The 23,581-nt window shown below is 41.5% G+C and overlaps 1 long non-coding RNA gene across 3 annotated transcripts in view; it reads left to right on the forward strand.

Annotated features, from left to right (window-relative positions):
• Nucleotides 1-23,581, forward strand: part of LOC141585450 (uncharacterized) — a 310,303-nt gene that overhangs the window by 175,694 nt on the left and 111,028 nt on the right. For 2 of the 3 annotated variants that reach the window (XR_012518930.1, XR_012518929.1), the window contains exon 3: nt 1,967-2,058. This is a non-coding gene — a long non-coding RNA (uncharacterized LOC141585450). Of the gene's footprint in view, nt 1-1,966; nt 8,542-23,581 lie in introns of those variants that run through there. The other variant, XR_012518928.1, reaches the window with a different exon arrangement.

Consider the following 23,581-nt stretch of genomic DNA (forward strand, 5'->3'; position numbering starts at 1 on the left):
CTATTTAGAAGTAAGTTTTGTGGATTTTACCATTATGGTAAGCACTTGCAGAGTAAGTAGTTGAGGCATGTGGTAAGGAACTGCCTCAGAACTGAGGGTCTTTTCTATGCTCCCTATTTAATCAAGTGTCAAATACAGTCAATTCTAAGTTTCTTTGCAAAGAATCAGTATGTCACTATGTTCAGTTTCCTTGTCCTTTGTTCTCCATTTTAAAGTTTAACTTCCTCATCTCCTTGCCCCTAGTTTCAACAACGGAAAGCCACCAGCTCTCATCAGTAGTTCACATCTGTTCCCTGTGTTACCTGCTCCATCCTGAGTCACCCCTGGTCACCTGCTCTGACCTGAGTCACTTTAGTCACCTGTTGGATAACTGTCCTTTTCACCAAAACTGCTAACCCCACCACTCTAGCTCAAACCTCTGCTCTCTTTAAAATAGCCAGTTGGAATGAGCTTAGACTGTGTGGTCCAACCCTAGCCAACAGGGGAAACTACACAGCAGTAGGGGCTACCTGTGTCAGGGATAAGAACCCCTTCCCATCCCTTGTTCAGCTGTGCTCTCACCATTGCTCTATCCTTGAGACACACCCTTCTATAGAAGTAAATTGCCTTGCTGAGAAAATTTATATTTGAGTGCTACTTCTTTTGTGCCACTGAAAATTTATTTCTAACACAAGGAAGGTTTAGAATCTTTGCTCTTCCAGGTTTAGGCAAACTTTCATATTTCTGCCTTCCAGTCTGAATGATGACATATTCCTCTGTGTTTCTTTATCCATTCAATAAAAGCCTCTGTTAGTAACTTCTACTTTAATATAGTCTTAGAGGAAATTAAAATATTTTACCCCAAAATATATTTCTTTGACATACTTTGAAATGGCTGTCTTTTATCCACCTGACAGAAGTGGCCTTACAAAGCAGTCTTAAATGGAGAAAATTTGCATCTGTAGAGAATCTCCAGTAATGCAGCCAGTCCCCCTCTCCTTTCTGAGCCTTTCACCATATCCAGGAGAGATTGAGAGCCTGATGCTTTTAAAAGTTTAAAAAGAAACATTTACTATCCATTCTCTCTGTTGGAATTTTCATCTAAATAACAATGCCAAATTTGCTAATCGAGTTGCTTCTCTTCTTCCCATAACCTGTTTTTCCAGAATGGAAGCCCCCATTCTTTCTGCAACCTCAAAATAGTATATAAGTTTCTGCAACTCATTGGAAAGCTGGGTCTTTCTCAACATATACATGTTGAGTAAATTTGTATGCCTTTTCTCCTATTAATCAATCTGCCTCATGCCACTGATTGTTAGCAAACCTTTAGGGGGCCAAGGGTCTTTGGCCCCCACAGTCTTAAAATTCTCTTCACCTTTCAGATACTTGATGAGTAGGAACTTGTGTTTCTGGGTATTTGTTCCAAGTGAGGCTGGCTTTGGGAAAGAAGACAAATGTGAAATGTCTTGTAAAGGCGAGTGTCACAAGATGTTAAGACATCACAAGGACAGGACTCAGCATCTTTCCAGTAGCAGACAAATAGAGCAGTGACAGGTTATTTGGCCTGTCTCTTCCGGGGTAATCCCTCCAGCTCCTGTCAAATGCTGTGGGTGGTTATGCTGTTGTCTATGCAAGGGACTAAAAGTGGAAAAAAATTTTGAGTAATGCTGTGCTACAGGAATGGGTTTTCGTGGTCTATGTATGTTATTAAAATCTACTGCATTGACAACTTCCCGTGTGGTTCTTTAGCTATTCATAGAAAATAAAGCCTCCAAAGTTATTACTCAGACATCACAAAGTGCCTAGACAGTTGAAAGTTGGTCCTGATGACTCAGTCTTTCCCCATCAAAGTTGTGAATACTGGAAGAAACAATGCATATTATTGGATAGTGCTTGACATATAATGAGTATGTAATTAATGTTTCTTTTTAAAAAGCTGGTGAGCAACAACCTGAAATTGACATTTTTTTGTTCCTTCACCTTTAAGGAAAAGAGATCTGCAGTTAAATTTGAAATGATGGACAACTTGACCCCAAGAAGACCTTGCTGTAATTTGATTTCCTGTTGGCTGTCTCAAAGGTGAGATAAGATTAGAGGAAAAGGTGAGTAAATTAGACTAAAAGGCACTTAAAACCTGGAAAACTTGTTTGCTTAGATGCAGTTTAATCCATACAATCACAGTCAAATTTCTATTTATGTTGTGCATATCAGATGGTGGCCTGCTAGGTATTTCTTCCATGAGTATGAACTCTGGATTGAAACACAATTGGAGAACAGGGTAATTTAAGCAAGTATTGAATTTCAAATGCAAAGTCTCACTTAAATGTAGGCAGGAGAGGCTACCTATATTTAAAGAACAGTGCAGATATTAATATCAGAGAAAACAGAAAGTTGACAAGAAGAGTCAAGAAGTTTCTGACCAAAAGACAGTTGTTTGAGAAGGTCACTGACGTTGATAAAATCGGTATTAGGGGTATGTGGGAGTCACTGAAAAGGAATTACTGGACTTTGTGCTCAAATATCTTTCCCAGTTACCCAAACAACTTTATTACTCACTTCATTAGTAAAGACATTGAGAACGCTTAATCAGTTGGAAAATAAAGTTTGAATTGAATAAAATATGTAGTCATCACCAGCTATTAATATCTTAGGGTTATAAAGATATTAATAACTAGGGTAGTTGGAGTCTTAGAGATGAGACAGGTAAGTTCTGATGAGGGACAGGGTTTGGGAGGTTCAGAGGAGAAGAGGGTACCTAACATTCAGTCTTGCTGAAGAAGAAACCAGAGCAGTAGAAAGAATTGTGCCTAATGCTGAAAGATGATTCTAGTTATATTTCCAGAATGCTTTTTTCCTTTTTGAACACATGTGTAGATTGAAGTGTGACTTTTGTTGAGGCATATTAGTTCTCCTATCTTTTTCCTTAAAATGTACAATAAAACACAAAGGAAACTAGCTCTCTCTAAGAAAAAACCAGACTATGATATGATAGAGAAGTGCTAATGAAAAGAGACAGAATTTGTAAAATATTTAAAGAGGTTTATTCTGGGGCAAATATGAGTAGCCAGTGACACAGCCCCAGGAGGTCCTGAGAACATGTCCCCAGAGTGGTTGGTTTACAGATTGATTTTATACATTTTTGGGTGACAGAAGTTACATGTCAGCATCAATTACTACGTGTAAGGTGTGCATTTGTTCGGTTCAAAAAGGTGGGACAACTCGAAGCAGAGGCTTCCAGGTCCTAGGTAGTTTCCAAGATTTTCTGATGTGGTTTTAAGGGTTAAGTTATTATCTAAAGACCTGGAATCAGTAGAAAGGATTGTCTAAGTTAATATACGGGGTTGTAGAAACCATGGTTCTTATTATACGGATAAAACCTTAAGTAGCAGGCTTTAGCAAGATGAGATGGTAAAGGTGCCAGACTCTTAGTTAAGTCTCTCTTGGACGAGGAAAAGACCTGGAAAGAAAAGGGAGTTCTCTGCAGAATGTGGATTTTCCCCCACAAAAAGACAGCTTGGCAGGACCACTTCAAAATATGTCAACGGCATATATTTTGGGGTAAAATACTTTGATTTTATTTCAGCATCTGCTATCTTTGGTGTGATACTATACTGGAGTCAGATTAGAATTTGGTATCTCATTACTGCAAAAAGTCTGTTTTGTCACTCACAAGATCTCTGTTTCAGTGTTAATGCTGGGCAGCTGTGACAGCTTTCCAAAGGGAGGAGAGTATAATGAGGCATGTCCAATGCCCAGCCCCTTCCCATCATAGCCTAAGCCAGTTTTTCATGTTTACTTTGAAATTCCCTTGACTGAGAGTGAGGTCCATTTAGTCTCTTTTGGGGATTTGACTTTTATTTTTGCTTTATGGAAGAAAGAGTATGACTTGAAGCAGGTGAAAAATGCTGTATGCAAATTATGAGAATATACGAACACCTCCATCTACATCTACAACTCCATAAGGAGTGGCTAATTCTATTTGTTAGCTTGACTGGGCTAAAAGATACCCAGATAGCTGGTAAAACATTATGGGTGTGTCTGTGAGAGATTTTCTGGAAGAGATGAGCATTAGAATTAGTATACTGAGTAAAGAAGACTACCTTCAGCAATGTGTGTGAACATCATTCATTCCACTGAGGGCCCAGATAGAACAAACGGTGGAAGAAGGTGTATCATTCTCTCATTTAAATTGGTGTATCTGTCTTCTCCTGCCCTGGGAGATTAGAGTACCTCATTCTCAGGCCTTCTGACTCAGACAGGGAGTTACAGCATCAGCCCTGCCCCCGTCAAACCTTCAGACTCAAACTCAGTAACACTTCCAGCCTTCCTGGTTCTCCAAGGTTGCAGCTTGCAGAGTGTGGGACCTCTTGGCTTCCATAATTATGTGAGCCAATTCCCATAATGAATCCCTACCTCTGGATTCTCCTCTACTTATGATGGGTTATATCCCAGTAAGTCCATTGTAAGTTGAATATATTGCAAGTTGAAAAGCATTTAATATACCTAACTTACCTACCATGATAGCCTACCTTAAACATTCTTAGTACACTTACATTAACCTATAGTTGAGCAGAAGCATCTAACATAAAGCCTATTTTATAACAATGTGTTAAATATCTCATGTAATTTATTGACTATTAGATTAAAAATATACCACCTTTGGAGTTGAACAATGAGAACACATGGACAGGGAGGGGAACATCACACACCAAGGGCCTGTTGGGAGGTGGGGGGCTAGGGGAGGAGTAGCATTAGGAGAAATACCTATTATAGATAACAGGGTGATGGATGCAGCAAACCACCATGGCACGTGTATAATTATGTAACAAACCTGCGAGTTCTGTCCATGTACCTCAAAACTTAAAATATAATAAATTTTAAAAATGAAAAAAATATATATATACCACTTTTATACCATCATGAAGTTGAAAAATTGTGAGTGAAACCATCGTAAGTTGGTGACTGTGTGTGTGTGTGTGTGTGTGTGTGTGTGTGTGTGTGTATAGATATCGAGCTATGTCTCTATATAAGTTCCGTTTCTCTGGAGAAACCCAGCTAATACAGATTTTGGTATTGAGAGTGTTTGTAGAACAAACAAATTTTAATAATCCGTTTCTTAATTAGATCTAGGGTTTCTGAAATTGGCTCTCACATTTGATTACATTTAAAGACAATAGCGATGCTATTTCCAGTGGTAAAGAGAGCATTGATAGTCTAAGGCATCATCTGTTTATAGACACATGTGAATTATCTGAACTGGATACTCCTAATCAGCTGCTTACAAGAAGCAAGGAGCTTGGTGACTCTATGTAATTGACACTTTTGGACATTTTTGGATTCTAAGGAGCATAGTGATGTTGGCTGGTTGTTTCTAATGTTATTGGACAAAGTGGTGAAATAAATAATGCGAGTATTTGAATTCCCAGCTCAAGAGACCTAAAAATGAACATGGGCAACATGACAAAACCCTGTCTTTATTAAAAATAGAAAAATTAGTGAGGTTTGATGGTGCATGTCTGTAGTCCCAGCTACTCTGGAGCCTGAGGCATGAGAATCGCTTGAACCCCGGAGGCAGAGGTTGCAGTGATCCAACATTGTGCCACAGCACTCCAGCCTGGGTGACAGAGCAAGTGTATCAAAAAAGAAAAAGAGAGAGAGAGAGAGAGAGAGAGAGACCTATAAATGACCTAAGAGCTTCTAAGTGTGCCCTGAAGGAGGGCCTTATCACCTGTAGTCACAAGGCTGAAATTGCTGCAAATTAAATTAAGAACTTCATTCTGCAATTGGTTGAATCATAATGCAAATTGAAGTTCCAGCTTTTCAGGGTGACTGCTGTTAAAGTGAGGGCAATTTATTGGGGAAAAAAAGGTAAGCTGTGATGGGGACCTGTGGAAAGACCCTAATGCAACTGGGGACACTAAGCCCCTGAATTATGGTGAATCTTCTTTGACATTAAAAGTAGTCTCCCCACACCAATGGAAGTGGCTGCCATACCTCCAGTGGAATCGGCTCCCCACTACCACAGTGGTGTCAGCTTTTCCGCCACCATCTGAGAGTACGATGAAGACTGCATTGCCTGAGGAAAGGGTAATGGCCTCCCTGAGGCAGCTGCCATGCAAGATAATGCTGATTATCCTCAGTACCCTACACTGCTGCCCCTCTTTTCTTCTAGACCCATAGCAAGACTCAAGTCTCAGCAGACCCCTAAAGACCAGGTACAAAACATGACTCATGCAGAAATGTACTACATGCCAAAAGAACTACTTGAATTTTCTAATTCATGCAAGCAAAAATCCAGGGGACATACATAGAATAGATATGAAGGGTATAGGGTCATGTTGGAAGGAACATAGAGTTGAATTGGGCTGAATTTATTGATATGGACTCTCTAAGAAGAGATCTGTATTTAATGTTCCAGTTCGGGGTGTTAGAAAGGGCTCTGTCAGTTTGTTTGGTTAATTGCTGAAACATGGATGAAAAGATGGCCCATTTTGAGTGAATGAAAAATGTTGGATCTCCCTTGGTTTAATGTGGAGGAAGAGATTCAATGGCTTAGAGACCCTGGAACATTAAAGTGGATTTATCGTTGAAGACCTACTTACCATCCACATGGGGAGGGGCTAGAAAGCATGCCATTTACAAATACTTTCAGAAATAAATTTGTGAAGGGAACCCCAGTATCCTTGAAGAGTTCCATGATTACTCTTCTCCATAGGTCAAACATTTTGATGGTAACCCAGGGTTCTTGCACTCTCCCAAGATAGAAATCAAAAGAGATCACTGAACACAGCAGCAAATGTTAAGTTTAAGTTTCTTCCAGCTTGTGCACAAGGGAGCTAGCACTGAGAAAGAAATAGCAAGTGAACTGCTCCCTGAGGACAGTATGTGGGTTAGTTTTATAGGGTCTTTCCGCAGGGAAAGCTTACATCAGGGCAGGTACATGTATAGGAAGGGTTTTTCTAACACGTGCATGGTGGTCAACATGCTTCTTCGTACATTGTATGTAGCACTAGCATTTCAAATCACTACCACTGGGCATGAAAATGAGGAGGCATTGAAATGAAGAAGAGGTAACTTTAGGTGGGAGTTTAAGTCTAGATGTGCATGCAGCGCTCTGGGGAAATCCCTAGCCCTCTGAAATATCGGCTTGTAGTTAATAGTCTATTGGGTCTCTTGTTAGTGATTGGCTGAGAGATAAGCTAGCATTTCAGTGAGGGGCTTTTGTCCTTTTCCTCCAGACCATCTTATAATAGGGAATTAACCAGCCTGCCTGTCTCAACCTCAGCTATTCAATTAGAAAACCAAAATGCAATGAAAGTAATTAGACCTTGGGATGGCAGAGAATAAATAGTAGCACTGAACTGCCAACAGCAAGGTCAGTGTCATTACCATAATGGACAGCAGGCTTACAGCAGTAATCAGAATAGTCTGCCTTGGTCAGACCAGTGGTGTTGAAAAGTTAATCACAGTGTTCCTAGAAGTTAAATAGATGTTGTATTAGGCAGGGTTCTCTAGAGGAACAGAACTAATAGGATAGATGTACATATATATAAACGGGAGTCTATTAAGGAGTATTGACTCACAGGATCACAACACTCCTTAATGTGTGAGGTCCCACAATAGGCCATTTGCAAGCTGAGGAGCAGGAAAGCCAGTCTGAAGAACTTGGAGTCTGATATTTGAAAGCAGGAAGCATCCAGCAGGGGAGAAAGATGGAGGCCAGAAGTCTGAACCAGTCTAGTCTTTCCTCTTTCCTCTGCCTGCTTTTATTCTGGCCAAGCTGGCAGCTGAGTAGATGGTGCCCACCCAGATTAAAGGTGGGTGTGTCTCTCGCCATCCACTGACTCCAATGTTAATCTCCTTTGGCAATACCCTCACAGACACATGCAGGAACAATACTTTGCATCCTTCAGTCCAGTCAAGTTGACACTCATTTTTAACCATCGCAGATATGAAACCTACTAAATTCTTAATTGATCTGTGTAAGCAGAAAAGTTCTAGGTCAGTTGAAAAAAAGTATAACTTGAATCATAAGAATAGAGAGTCAGAGCCCCTTAATCAGTTCTCAGACTTGAGCCAGTTTGCAGACACAGAATCACTTGAATGAAGAGAAGGAAAGGTGCCCTTTGGGAAAGCCTCTGGTATTCTACTGAAAATGTACATACTATTAATTTTTTTCCTACTCTTCCCCAGATGTACCTATTTTTACCAGGGTAATGGCATTCAAGCAAAGAAAATAATGAGACCTTTTCAGGACCACTAGGTTCTGGCTGCAAACTGACTGGTTTCAGGATACCCAAATCATCACCTGACCCTCCAGTCAGAATAGGGGCTTATAGAGGTCAGGTAATAAATGAATTTTTAGCTGAGGTCTGTCCTACAGTGGGTCTAGAGCAGGCATCCCCAAACTTTTTACACAGGGGGCCAGTTCACTGTCCCTCAGACCGTTGGAGGGCCGCCACATACTGTGTTCCTCTCACTGACCACCAACGAAAGAGGTGCCCCTTCCTGAAGTGCGGCGGGGGGCCGGATAAATGGCCTCAGGGGGCCGCAGTTTGGGGACGCCTGGTCTAGAGGGTCTCCAAACCCTTCCTGTGATTATTTCACCGGTTCCAGAATGTATACTTGGGATAGACATATTCGTCAATCCTTACATTGTTTCCATGGCCTGTGGAGTGAGGGCCATTATGGTGGTGAAGGCCAAGTAACAGCCATTGGAACTGCCTACTCAGGAAAATAGTAAATCAAAAACAATACAGCGTTCCTGGAAGGACTGTAGAACCAACTGTAAACCAGGTTCTAGCCTTTTCTTTCTTTGTCAACTAATAGGAAACTCCTCATGCAGCCGTAGGTACAGGCTGGGAGAGAGAAGGCAGGGTAGCAAAAGTGGGGACCATCAGCATTTGGGTTACTTCTTCATGCAGCTTACTTGTGCCTTCAAGACCTGCTCAGGCCTTATTACCTATATACTACTTCCATTTGATGAAGGAGTGCTGATGCACATGGCCAACTTAATGACTTGTTGGGTTAGATAACGTACATTTCAGGTCTCATGATTATATGGTGGCCCATGACTCAAAATTACAGTTACGTGGCAGTACCTTGCAGGATTTGGGTAAGATTGCCCAGAAGGATATTCTGAATCGGCATCCTATATATGGTATGTTTTTTTCTGATAGCCAGTGTTCATGGGTCCAGGAATCAAAGGTGAAAATAGAAGTGTCACCACTCAGTGTTATTCCTAATGAACTACTAGCAAATTTTTTACCTTCTCTTCCCACAACGTTTTGCTCTGGTGACCTAGAGGTGTTAGATCCAATGCAAATCAAGAGATTAGTTCCACCATCAAAAACTTGAAAGATGCAAGGTTGGTGACTCCCACCACATCCCCATTCAACTCTCCCATTTGGCCTGTGCAGAAGACAGATGGAACTTGGAGAATGATAGTGGATTATTCTAAGCTTAACCAAGTTATGACTCCATTTGCACCTGCTGAGGCAGATGTGCTTTCATTGCTTGAACAAATACACACATTTCTTGGTGCATGGTACACAGATATTTATCTAACAAATGCCTTTTTTCCCATACCTTTCCATAAAGTCCTCCAGAAGCCATTTGCTTTCAACTGGCAAGGTCAGCAATACATCTTCACTGTCCTATCTCAAGGGTATATCAATTCTTCATCTCTGTGTAATAATCCAGCTCACAGGGATGTTTTCTAAAATACTGGTTTACTAGAAAGGATATTACAAAGGATGCAGATGAAGCAATGCATAAGGCGAGGTATGGAAAGGGGCATGGTACTTCCATACCCTCCCAGGGAGGAGGGGTATTCTCTGGGAAACTCCATATGCTCATCTATTTGGAAACTCTCTCAACCCTGTCCCTTTGGGGTTCTATGGAGGTTTCACTAGGTAGGCATGACTGATTAACTCAAAAGGCATTGATGATCAGCTTAACCTTCAGCTTCTCTTTCCCAGCCAGAGGTTGGGCTGAAAGTCCCAATCCTGTAATCATGCTTGGTTTTTCCAGTAACCAACCCCTATCCTGAAGCTTCCTAGTGGCTGCCACCCACCAGTCAACTCATTAGCATACGGAATACATCACTTGGGGGTCAGTGGCTAGGGGAAGAATAGCAGGGGGTGGGGGGATCAGGGAGGGATAGCATTACGAGAAATATGTAATGTAGATGACAGGGCGATGGAGGTAGCAAACCACCACCATGGCACATGTATAGGTGTGTAACAAACCTGCATGATCTGCACATGTACCCCAGAACTTAAAGTATAATAAATAAATTTTTAAAAATACATCACTTTAGAGAGCCTAAGAATTTTCAAATTTATATGCAAGGAAACAGGTTGAAGATCAGTTCATAGGGATTTTGACTGCCTTTTTCTTCAGAGAGATATCATACTGGTCCATTACACTGATGGCTTTATGCTGATTGGACCTAGTGAGCAAGAAGTGGCATCTACTCTAGACTTATTGGCAAGACATTTGCCTGCCAGGGGGTGGCAAATAAACTGTGACCTTTTACATAAGTGAAGTTTTTAGGGGTCCAGTGTTGTGGGATTTGTTAGATATCCCTTCTAAGGTGAAAGATAAGTTGTTGCATCTGGCTTTCCTACAACCAAGAAAGAGACACAATGCCTATTGGACCTCACTGGCTTTCAGAAGCATCACATTCCTCATTTGACTCTGTTGCTCCAGCCCGTTTACCAAGTGGCCCAAATGGTTGCTAGTTTTGAGTGGGGCCCAGAACAAGAGAAAGTTCTGCAACAGGTTCGGGCTGCTATGCCAGCTGACTTGAACCATATGATCCCACAGATAAGATGGGGCTTAAAGTATCAGCCATAGGTAGGGAGGCTGTTTGGTGCCTTTGGCTGGCTCTTATGAGACAAATATAGTACAGGCCTTTAAAATTTGGGAGCAAGTCCCTGACATCATGTGCAGATTTAAAAATACTTTCCTTTCAAAAGACAGCTCTTGGCCTGCTATGAAGCCTTAACTGACTGGTTCCAGGAGACCCAAATTATCATCTGGCCCTCCAGTCAGAGTAGGGGCTAATAGAGGTCAGGTAATCAATGGATTTTAAGCTTAAGCATGTCCTGCAGTGGATCTAGAGGGTCTCCAAATCCATCCTGTGGTTATTTCACCAAGTCCAGAATGTATACTTGTATTCTGCAATCCTTACATTGTTTCCATGACCTGTGGAGTGAAACATGGGTGATGGTGAAGGCCAAACACTGAAAGCTTGATCATGGGCCACCAAATAATCATAAGACCTGGATTGTATGTTATTGGAGCCAACAAGCCAGAAAGTTGGGGGTGCACAGCAGCATGTCATCAAGTGGAAATGACATATAAATGATGAGGTCTGAGCAGGTCCCAAAAGCACAAATAAGTTGCATGAAGAAGTGGCCCAAATGTCCATGGTCCCTACTCCTGCTACCCTGCCTTCTCTCTAGTAGCCTGTGGCTGCAAGGGGAGTTTCCTATGACCAGTTGACCAAGGACGAGAAGACTGTTGCCTGGTTTACAGATGGTTCTGCACAAAATGTAGGCACTATCCAGAAGTGGTCAGCTGCAGTACTACAGCCTTTCTCCAGGACATCCTTGAGGGACAGTGGTGAAGAGAAATCCTCTCTGTGGGCAGAACTTTAGGTAGTGTGTCTGGTTGTGAACTTTGCTTGGAAATGGCTGGATGAGCAGTTATACACCAACTCACATGCAATAGTCAATGGTTTGGCTAGATGTTTACGAAAGAAACGTGATTGAAAAATGAGTGGCAGAGAAGTCTAGGGAAGAGGGATGTGGCTAGACCTCTCAGAATGGGCAAAAAACATGGATATGTGTGTCCCATATGAACGCTTACCGAAGGGTGACCTCACCAGAGAAGGATTTTAACAATCATGTCAATAAGATGACCCATTTCATGGATACCTGCTGCCTCTTTCCCGAGCCCCGTTTGTCATGATGCAAAGTGCCATGGTGGCAAGGATGGAGGTTACGCACGGGCTCAGCAACATAGACTTTCATTCACCAAAACTGCCCTCGCTGTGGTCACTGCTGAGGGCCCAGTGTACCAACAGCAGAGACCAACACTGAGACCTCCCCCATGTGGCACAATTCCCCAGGGGGATCATTCAGCTACCTGGGGGTAGGTTGATTGTATTGGACCACTGCCACCATGAAAGGAGCAGTGTTTTGTCCTTACTGAAATAGATACTTAGTCTGGATATAGATTTGCCTTCCTTGTGTGCAATATTTCTCCCAAAACTACCATCCATTGACTTAAAAAATATGTTAGCCACCATCATGTTATTACATACAGCATTGCTTCTTATGAAGTAACTCACTTTATATTTAAAAAAAAAAATGGTGCAGCAGCGGACTCATGCTCATGGAATTTGCTGGCCTTGTTATGTGATGCTTACTACTGTCTTGAAGCAGCTGGTCTGCTAGAACCGTGGAAGGGCTTTTTGAAGACGCAGTTGCAGTGCCAGCTACAGGGCAATATCTTTCAGGCTGGGGCAAGATTGTGCAGAAAGATGCTCTGAATCAGTATCTTAGATGTGTTGCCCTGTTAGCCAGGATTCATGGGTTCAGGAATCAAGCGGTGGAAATAGCAATGGCACCACTCACTGCTACCCCCCGTGACTCACTGGCAAAATTTTTGCTTCCTGTTCCCGCAATTTCGTGCTCTGCTGACCTAGAGGTGTTAAATCTAGAGCAAGGATTCCAATAGGTGACACAATTCTGATTTCATGGAACTGGAAGTTAAGACTGCCGGCAGGCCATTTTGGACTCCTTGTGCCTCTGAGTCAGCAGGCTAAAAAGGGAGTGACGGTGTTGACTGGGGCAATTGATTTGGAATTGCAAAGGGGAAATTGGATTGCTCTTCCACAATGGAAGTAAGGAAGAATATGTCTAGGATACAGAAGATCTCTTAGGACATCCCTTAATATTACTTCCTCTGTGATTGAGGTTAATGGAAAGCTACACCAACCCAATCCAGGTGTGCTACGAATGGCCCAGACCCTTCAGGAATAAAGTTGTTGGGTCATTCCACCAGGCAAAGAACCATGACAAGCGGAGGTGTTGGCTGAAGGCAAAGGAAATGTAGAATGGGTGGTAGAAATTGTAATTACCCATACCAGCTACAACTGTGTGATCAGTTACAGAGATGAGGACTATAATTCTAGTTCTTTCTTATTTTGTTATGAATATATTTGTGTCTATGTATACACATATTAAGCAAATATTTTTGTTTTCTTTCCTCTCTTGATATGGCCACTGGCGACCTTGGCAATAATATTATCAGTCCAGAAATGAGGGGGTAATGCATAGTTCAGGATACTGAAAGGAGAATGGATGGAAAGAAATAGAAAACTGGGTTGTAAAAAAAAACTGGCATTGAACACAAGAAGGGTAAGAATAAGCAGGAAAGTTCAAAATGGTCATGCTTTCCACCCTCAAACCAAGACAGATTTGAGCTTATTTCAAAGTAGAAAAGAGGAGTGAGAAATGCTATAGATGCCAGAAAAGGGAGCCCATAACAGAAAGAGTGAAGAAAGAGGGTATTTCCTTTGGAAATAGCATTATCAACTTTCCTTTGAAATGTAGCATAGGAACATAGATCTAGGCCGGGTGCGGTGGCTCATGCCTGTAATTCCAGTAGTTTGGGAGGCTGAAGCAGGTGGATCATGAGGTCATGAGATCGAGACCAGCCTGGTCAACATAGTGAAACCCCTTCTCTATTAAAAATACGAAAATTAGCTGGGTATGGTGGCGGGCACCTGTAATTCCAGCTACTCAGGAGGCTGAGGCAGGGAATTGCTTGAACTCAGGAGGCAGAGGTTGTAAGTGAGCCGAGATCATGCCACTGCACTGCAGCCTGGGTGACTGAGCAAGACTCCATCTCAAAAAAAAAAAAAAAAAAAAAAAGAACATAGATCTAGAGGAATCAAAAACAGTGTCAGGTGACTAAGGAGCAGTGACAGAGTGATATGGAGGACTTGAAGAAGAATGGTTCGAACTACCACTTCTTTTGTGTGCGTGAAGTTTAAAATAATTCAGTATAAAAGTGGAGAGCAACAATAAAATCCTGGTTGAACCTAATGGATAAAAAGTCTTTTCGAATAAAAAGCATTCAAAGTGACCACATATTTGTTCATAAACATTTACTGCCATGGCATCACTCTACTACTTGCTAATTAATTCACTAAGATTGATGAGGATTAAATTGGGAGAGTAAAATACTGAAAAATTTTATTTTCTGATCCTACGCACTCACACCCAACGTGAGCCAAAGCCCTGGTTGTCAATGGTTACACCACTGTGATTCAGAAGAAAGCTGTTCCACATTAGTAAATTAGATTAAAAACACATTGTTACTTTCAACATTAGCAAAAGCCACATGGCAAGTTGCAACAAAGCAGAAGATTAGTGAGCATAATATCTTTCCCAACTAAGCAAGATGGCAGGGTGGTAAGCACTTACTCACGTCTTGGAGATGCAAGAGGCCTTCTTACTTTAACAGTAGAATTAACTGTGAGGAAATAGAGCAAAGCCATTGTTCATCAGAAAGATCAGAGAGTGAGACACATCTGAAGTCAAGATAAAGCTACATAAGAGAAGCGTGAGGGAAATCTGGTAAAAGTAATAATATGCTGAGAAAAAGAGAAGTGTAATTTGGGAAGTGGGAAATCAGTGGCTTCTGTGATCAACTGGCAGAGAGGCAAATGAGCAAGAACTCCAACTAATAATATACTTAAGATGGAGGGATTTTTTTCCTACATGTATTTTTCTCTTTATTAAGTAGAAACTGCATTGAAATTTGAGTGTAGCTTCTCAGAATAAATCTGGGCATGTGTCCAACCTTTCCACTTCCAAGGTCAATGAGCTAATATTTCAATACGTATTTGCCTTTCATTTAGGCTTATTTCAAGCTGGATCATTATAGAGAGGACTCTTTGTCTATTTCTGTTCCATTATGTGACCATCCCAGAGGAAACATGTTTCTGGACACTTAGAGGCAAAGAAAATAGCCTTGACTCTATTCTAATGACACACATGTAATAGGTAGCCTTTGGTTATAATGGTAACACAATCACTGGGGCTAACCCTGCAACCAAAGGTTTTGGATAGATCCCAATAGACGATTTATCCTGAGAAACTAGAATGACATTTCAGAAATCAGCAGAGTACTTTCTAATAGGAGATTACCATCAGCATACTCTGGGGACTGAAGACAAGGGTGGGCCACTGGAAAGGTTGGAAATAGATCACACAGAATCCACTCCAAACTAGTTACCAGTTTCCGTTGAAGTCGGCTGTACCAAAGGACTGGGGATTTGAGCAGTGACTGTACAAGTAGACTCTCATGATTTCCTGCAGATTCATGGCAGGCAGCAACATCAGGAAAGAGGCCAGAAATGGCTCTTTTATAAACCTGGAGTAAATGATGTATCAAAAAGACACCTCAAGAGTGGAAATTTACAAGTAAGCCAGGGGAGGAAGCTAGAATGATCCATGTGATTCATTAGAGTTGAAGGCATCAATATGAACTCACATTTAGCTTAATATAGATACAAACTTTGTATAAAAATATTTATAGATATTTGTGTCTGGACAAGTTAGAATACACACATATGTTTCCTTGTGCTGTCACCTGAGGGCTCATTTGTAACAAGCACACCCTAATATGCAGATCTTAAGATCTTAGTTTCTGTTTCTTTTTGTGAGACAGGGTCTTTCTTTGTCACCCAGGTTGGAGTGCAGTGGGGTGAACATGGCTCACTGCAGCCTCTGTCTCCTGGGCTCAAAAATCATCCCACCTCAGCCTCCTGAGTAGCTGGGACCACGGGCATGTGCCACCATGCCTGAAATTTTTGTAAAAAATTTATTTTTGTAGAGATGGGGTCTTGCCATGTTGCCCAGTCTAGTCTTGAACATTTGGGTTCAACAGTCTGCCCATCATGGCCTCCCAAAGTGCTGGGATTATAGGTGGTAGCCGCCATGCGTGGCCGAGATCTTCGTTTCTCAAGCCGTTCTCCAGTGAAAGGAACTGTAGCTCCTTGAAGAAATAACTGGTTTGGGGATTGGGATAGGAAGTATACAAGATGAGCCTGGAGAATCTTACAGGGCAAGAAAGTAACAAAATACTAAAAAGAAAATAATCCGAAATAATGGGGGCATGTCAAAGAAACACAGGAGCCAAATGAAGAGCACCCAATAGCCAAAGCTGGAATAATTGGATAAAAAAGAAACAACAACTTCCAAAAAGATACATTAGTAGTGGTTTACAGGCCAAAACATAAAATAAATATCCATGAGTCCACACTGATGTAAATGAATGATTACATCCAGAAATAAATGAGGATGGGGAGACAAATCTCTCTTGTGAAATAATTCCAAATAATACATGTAGATAGTGATCCTCAAGGAGAGGCAGCCTGACTCCTCACTCCTCAAATGTGAGATGGGCAGAGTGACTTTTTCCCAAAGATTATAGCATGTGTGGGTAACAGTACAGTGAGAAAGGTTAACAACAAATGCTACTGCCACCAGGTCATCCGTCACTTGGAACTTTAGACGAGGCTGGTAGAACAGGTTGTGCTTATACAGTTTATTCATAGTAAGTCGTGGTTTCTGTTCACATTAACTGTTTTGTAAGTGTATACATTTTCTTCAGCTTTCTGTTTATCAAAGTTTTATGGCTAGGATATCCATAGCTCCAACTTCCTACCCACCTGTCTCAAAATATTGTGTCACAAAACTGGTAACAACAGTTTATAAGTTTTAAAAAAAGCCCTCCAAATTAAAATCTTGGTAGATAGTAAGAGGGAACAAGAAAAACATTTAACCCTGTTTGTAGGAAAATCCCTAGCCTGGAAAGACTTTTCCTCTTCTAAGGGTGGATAAATAAAAATCATCATAGGGCTCATAAAAACATTCTGCAACATAAAAAATAAAAACAAATATCCATAGGATGGTTTTAAATTCAGAAATGATTAACCACAAGAAAACAATTAATTTTAAAAGTAAATCTGCTCTGTGTTTTTAATAAAATATAAGAGAACTTGATTTTATGATACAGTAAAGCTAAAATGATAATGCTTTTGAACAGAATACAAAATGAGTTTTCTCAAAAACAGAAACAGAGGTAAGAAAAAATATGAGGTTGATAGGCAAAGGAGGAGGTAAATATAATAGAAACTAGGAAGCATAGGAACAAACTGCAGAGAATTAAAAAATATATAAGTGATACAGAGACTAGATTGAAAAGACTTTCAGAATGAAAGAAAATGAGAAGGCAATTAATGTGAAAAGTAACTAACTTTTAAAGATGGGAGAAAGATAATGGAAGTAAGATATAAAGACAGTAGGGTGGTTCTAAGAAGAATAAATAAATAGAGGTAATTTATGTGTTAACTCATTGGTTCTTAGAAAAAGGGGAAAATTCCTAAGTCTTTTTATGAGGCTAATATAATATTAATATGAAGACTGACAGATTGAATTTAAAAAAACTATACAGATCACTTTCAACTTGTAAATGCTGATATAAAAAAGACTTAAATAAAATATTAGCAAGAACAATTCACAGCATAATAAAAGAATGTTATAGTTCATTCCAGTACTACCAAAACAGCTCATTATTAGAAAATATATTTATATAATTTATCATAGTATTGATTTAAATAGAAAAATATGAATATGATCTTCATATATTTTAAAAGACATTTCACAAAATTCACACAATTTTTATAAAAGAAGGAAAACAATTTCTATAAAGTGAAAAACTAAAAGGAATGAACTAGATGTTTATAAAATGCATCATTTTTATTCTCTTTTGAAATTATTGCAGGATAAAATAAGCACGAATTTGTTCATATTTTTAGGAACCAAAACACTAAGTTGAAGAGAATAGAGATACAATAATAAAATTATAGAAAGTTATATAGAAACCTATAATCAAATTTTTGAAATGGAAATACCAATATAGACGTAAGATCTATATTTATTGCTCTAAAATTACACATTGTTTTGCTCTGTCCACTAAAAATGCCCTAGAATCAATAACAACTCAGTAAAATGAGCACCCTCCAGGAATCAGATTGTATTCTCTAAATACCATTTCCCTCTGAAAAGAACCACAGCTTATTATAGAAATCATTGCTACCAGTTCTAAAGGAGAAAATGCTCAAGATGAGACTAACATGTGCAAACATAAACCAGTGCCATCAGTGATGATTGGAGTTTATTAAAAGGACATAGGAGCTTGCGATAACAGCAGAACGACGGACTGTGAAGTTCCAAGCTCATGTTCTCCCACAGAAACACTAAAAATCAAGTAGTAACAAGCGAAACCAACTTTGTTGTAGTTTTGGAAAACAGTCAAAAATTTACAGCAACCAAGAGAATACCCAACCAAGAAAAAGCAACCTTCAAAATAGTAAGCTCGTTTTACAGAGGTTTTACTCACTCTTGCCCATTCTCTCCCTGGCACAGTTTTACTTCTTGTCTTGATGGAGCTCGAAGTCCAGTTACCAGCTCCCTCCCTTGAACAGGAAAATCAAGAGCAGACCTTATTGACAAATTGTGGTGTATGTATGTTCTAACTTCTCTGGGGAATACCTGAATCAATGAGGCAAGGCATGTAAGTGTTGTAGCTAATTTGGAACACAGGTGAAAAAAGCAGCAGGTACTGCAGGTAAAACAGATAGCTGAGGCAAGAGGTTATAGACTGAGGCATACAGTACACCATCTACAGCTCAGAGAAGAAGCTTGGGTAAGGCATTTTGAGAAATTAGGACATTCAAAAAAAGCTGTATATATAGGTGAATTTTAAAAACTACTGTGATGGTTAATTCTGAGTGTCGACTTGATTGGATTGAAGGATATAAAGTATTGATCCTGGGTGTGTCTGTGAGGGTGTTGCCAAAGGAGATTAACATTTGAGTCCCTGGGCTGGGAAAGGCAGACCCACCCTTAATCTCGGTGGGCACAATCTAATCAACTGCCAGCCTGGCTAGAATACAAAGCAGGCAGAAAATGTGAAAAGAGAGACTGACCTAGCCTCCCAGCCTATGTCTTTCTCCCATGCTGGATGCTTCCTGCTCTGGAACATCTGACTCCAAGTGCTTCAGTTTTGGGACTCAGACTGCTCTCCTTCCTCCTCAGCCTGCAGACAGCCTACTGTGGGACCTTGCGATCATGTGAGTTAATATTTAATAAAATTCCCTTTATATATGTGTGTATATATGGCATATATACGTATATATTGTGCATATACATTGTGTGTGTGTGTGTGTGTGTGTGTGTGTGTGTGTGTGTGTATTCCATTAGTTCTGTCCCTCTAGAGCAGGCATCCCCAAACTACAGCCCGCGGGCCGCATGCGGCCCCCTGAGGCCATTTATCCGGTCCCCGCTGCACTTCAGGAAGGGGCACCTCTTTCATTGGTGGTCAGTGAGAGGAGCACAGTATGTGGCAGCCCTCCAATGGTCTGAGGGACAGTGAACTGGCCTCCTGTGTAAAAAGTGTGGGGACGCCTGATATAGAGAACCCTGACTAATAGAGATGTTGGTACCAGGAGTTGTTCTAGAGGAACAGAATATTACAGATAGCATTCTTCTGTTGGTTTGGGGGTTTCTGGAGTTGGCTGCTTAGTATTATTAGACCCAAATATCCTAAGGGATCTACTTCTAATAGTATGGAGAACACTGATAGTCCTTGGTATGATCTGTTTAAAGAGTTATGAAAAATAAATGCGTTTGACACTCCTAATTCATTGCTCATGAGAGGCAAGGAGGTTAGTGACTCTATACATAGTAGCTTTGACCATATGTGGAGAATGGTGTTTTCCACATGTGGATGTGTGTGAGGACCTTGATGAAGCTGGGGACATTGAGTTTGTAAACGCTGATGAAGCCTTTTTGCCAGAAGAAACAGCTTCTGCATCCCCAATAGTGGCACCATCCCCTCCCAGACCCATGCTGCCATCAGCCTTTCCACCTTTGTCTGAGGAGATAAATCCTGCACTGCCTGAGGCAACAGTGATGGCCTCCGCTGAGGTGGCAGCGGGGTTGGGCCACCCCCATCACCGCTGTTTGCTTGTAGACCTATAACTAAAGTCCTAGGTGGGCTCCTAGAGGTGAGGTTGGGAGTGTGACCACGAGGAGATGCGCTACACTAGAAAAAAACGGCTTGAGTTTTCAAATTTATATAAAGAGAATTCCAGAGAACAGGCATGGGAATGGAATCAGGGTGTGGGATGATGGTGGAAGGAACGCAGAATTGGATCAGGCTAAATTTATTGATTTGGGCCCACTAAGTAGGGGCTCTGTGTTTAATGTTGTAGCTCGGAAAGTTAAAAAAGGTTCTAATGGTTTATTTGCTTGGTTAGCTGAAATAAGGATTTAAAAAATGGTCCAGTGTAAGAAAGCGGGAAATGCCTGATCTCTCTTAATTTAATGTGGAGGAAGGGATCCAAAGGCTTAGGGAGATTGGGATGCTGGAGTGGATTAGTCACTTTAGACCTGCTCATCCCAACTGGGAGGGTCTAGAAGATATCCCCTGACCAATGCCTTGTGAAATAGATTTGTGAGGGTAGCGGCTGAATCTCTGAAGAGCCCTGTGTTTGCTCTTCTCTGAATGTCAGATCTAGCAGTGGGATCCACAGTCACTCAACTACACAACTTAAATACAATGGGAAGATTGGATCCCAAGTTGTCAGAGGCTAAGTGGCAGCACTCAATCATCAAAGGCAAGGTGGGCAAAGCTACCGTAATGAACAGCAGAGGCAAAGTTGCAATCAGAATAGTCCAACTCTTGTAGAGCTCTTGCGTTGGCTCATTTCTCATGATGTTCCTAGAAGTGAAATTGATAGGAAACCTACTACATTCCTACTTAATTTACATAAGCAGAAAACGTCTAGGCCAAATGGATGAAAGACTAACATGAATTATATAAACAGAGAATCATGGCCCCTCAGTTTCCAGACTTGAGTCAGTTTGCAGACCCAGAACCCGTTGAATGAAGGAGCGGCTGAGTCCCCTTGAAGAAGAATCCCACTACATTACCAACAATTTATGTAATGAATCTTTCTCCCATCCTTCCCCATGGAGACCTCTGGCCTTTTACTAGGGTAACTGTGCATTGGGGAATGGGGGAATGATCAGAACTTTCAGGGACTACTGGACACTGGCTCTGAGCTGACACTGATCCTAGGGGACCCAAAACGTCACTGTGGTCCTCCAGTTAAAGTAGGGGCTTATAGAGGTCAGTTAAGTAATGGAGTTTTAACTCAAGTCTGACTTACAGTGGGTCCAGTGCCAGAATGCATAATTGGCATTGACATACTTAGCAGCTGGCAGAATTCTCACATTGGCTCCCTAACTGGTAGCATGAGGGCTACTTGGTGGGAAAGGCCAAATGGAAACCATTAGAGCTGCCTCTACCTAGAAAAACAGAAAATCAGAAACAATATTTCATCCCTGGAGGGACTGCAGAGATTAGTGTCACCGTCAAGGACTTGAAAGATGCAGGGGTAGTGATTTCCACCACATCCTATTCAACTCTCCCATTTGGCCTGTGCAGAAGACAGATGGATCTTGGGGAATGACAGTGGATTACCATAAGCTTCAATGGTGGCTCCAGTTGCAGCTGCTGTACCAGATGTGGTTTTGTTGCTTAACATATCTCCTGGTACCTGGTATGCAGCCATTGACTTGGCAAATGCCTTTTTCTCCATTCCTGTCCTTAAGGACCACCAGATGCAATTTGCCTCCAGCTGGCAAGGCCAGCAATATACCTTTACTTCACTACCTCAGGGGTGTATCAACTCTCCAGCTTTGTGTCGTGATCTTATTTGGAGAGACCTTGACCTCTTTTCACTTCTGCGAGATATCGCACTGGTTCATTACATTGATGACAGAATGCTGATTGGATCCAGTGAGCAAGAAGTAGCAAACACACTGGACTTATTGGAGAGACATTTGCATGCCAGAGGATGGAAAATACATCTGACTAAAATTCTGGGAACTCCTACCTCAGTAAAATTTCTAGGGGGCCAGTGGTGTGGGGCCTGTCAAGATATTCCTTCTAAGGTCAGGAGTTTGAGACCAGCCTGGCCAATATGGTGAAACCCTGTCTCTACTAAAAATACAAAAATTAGCCAGGCATGGTGGTAGGCACCTGTAGTCCCAAATACTTGGGCAGCTGAGGCAGAAGAATCGCTTGAACCTGGGACATTCAAGCAGAAATTGCAGTGAGCCTCCCAAACTGCTGGGATTACAGGCTCGAGCCACTGTGCCAGGCCCCTTTTTAGGACATCCCTGAAGGACAACAGCATGAAGAGAAATCCTCCCAGGGGGCAGAACTTTGAGCTTTGTACCTGATTGTGCATTTTGCATGGAAGGAGAAATGGCCAGATGTGCAATTATGTACTGACTCATGGCTGTAGCCAATGGGTGGATGGTCAGGGATTCAAAAAAGCATGACTGAAAAATTGGTGACAAAGAAATTTGGGTAAGAGGTATGTGGATGGACTTCTCTGTGTGATCAAAAACTAAAGATATTTGTATCCCATGTGAGTGTTCACCAGTGGGTGACCTCAGCAGAGAAAGATTTAAATAATCAAGTGCATAGGATAACCCATTCTACAGACACCACTCAGCCTCTTTCCCTGTTGCCACCCCTGTCATTGCCCAATGGGCCCATGAACAAAGTGGCCATGTTGGCAGGGATGGAGGTTATGCATGGACTCAGCAACATAGACTTCCACTCATCAAGGCTGACCTGGATATGGCCACTGCTGAGTGTCCAGTTTGCCAGCAGCAGAGACCAGCACCGAGCCCTTGATGTGGCACCATTCCTCAGAGTCGTCAGTCAGCTACCTAGTAGCAGGTTGATTATATTGAACCTCTTTCATCATGGAAAGGGCAGAAGTTGGTACTCACCGGAGTAGATAATTACTCTGGATATGGGTTTGCCTATCCTGCATGCAGTGCTTCTGCCAAGACTACCATCCATGGACTCATGGAATGCTTTATCCACCATCACGGTATTCCACACAGCATTGCCTCTGACCAAGGCACTCACTTTATGGCTAAAGAAGAATGGCAGTGGGCTTATGCTCATGGAATTCACTGGTCTTATCATGTTTCCCATCATTCTGAAGTAGCTGGATTGCTAGAGGATGGAATGGCCTTTCAAAGTCACAATTACAATGCCAACCAGGTGACAATACTTTGCAGGGCTGGGGCAAAGTTCTTTGGAAGGCCATGTGTGCTCTGAATCAGCATCCAGTGTATGGTACTCTTTCTCCCATAGCCAGGATTCACAGGTCCAGGAATCAAGGAGTGGAAGTGGAAGTGACACCACTCACCATCACCCCTACTGATCCACTAGCAAAATTTTTGCTTCCAGTTCCTGCAACAGTACGTTCTGCTGGCCTAGAGGTCTTAGTTCCAGAGGGAGGAATACTGCCACCTGGAGACACAACAATGATTTCATTTAACTGGAAGTTAAGATTGCCACCTGGACACTTTGAACTCCTCCTACCTGTAAGTCAACAGCCTAAGAAGAGAGTTACAGT

This window comes from Saimiri boliviensis, chromosome 8 (assembly GCF_048565385.1).
Source record: "Saimiri boliviensis isolate mSaiBol1 chromosome 8, mSaiBol1.pri, whole genome shotgun sequence".
Lineage (NCBI taxonomy): Eukaryota > Metazoa > Chordata > Mammalia > Primates > Cebidae > Saimiri > Saimiri boliviensis.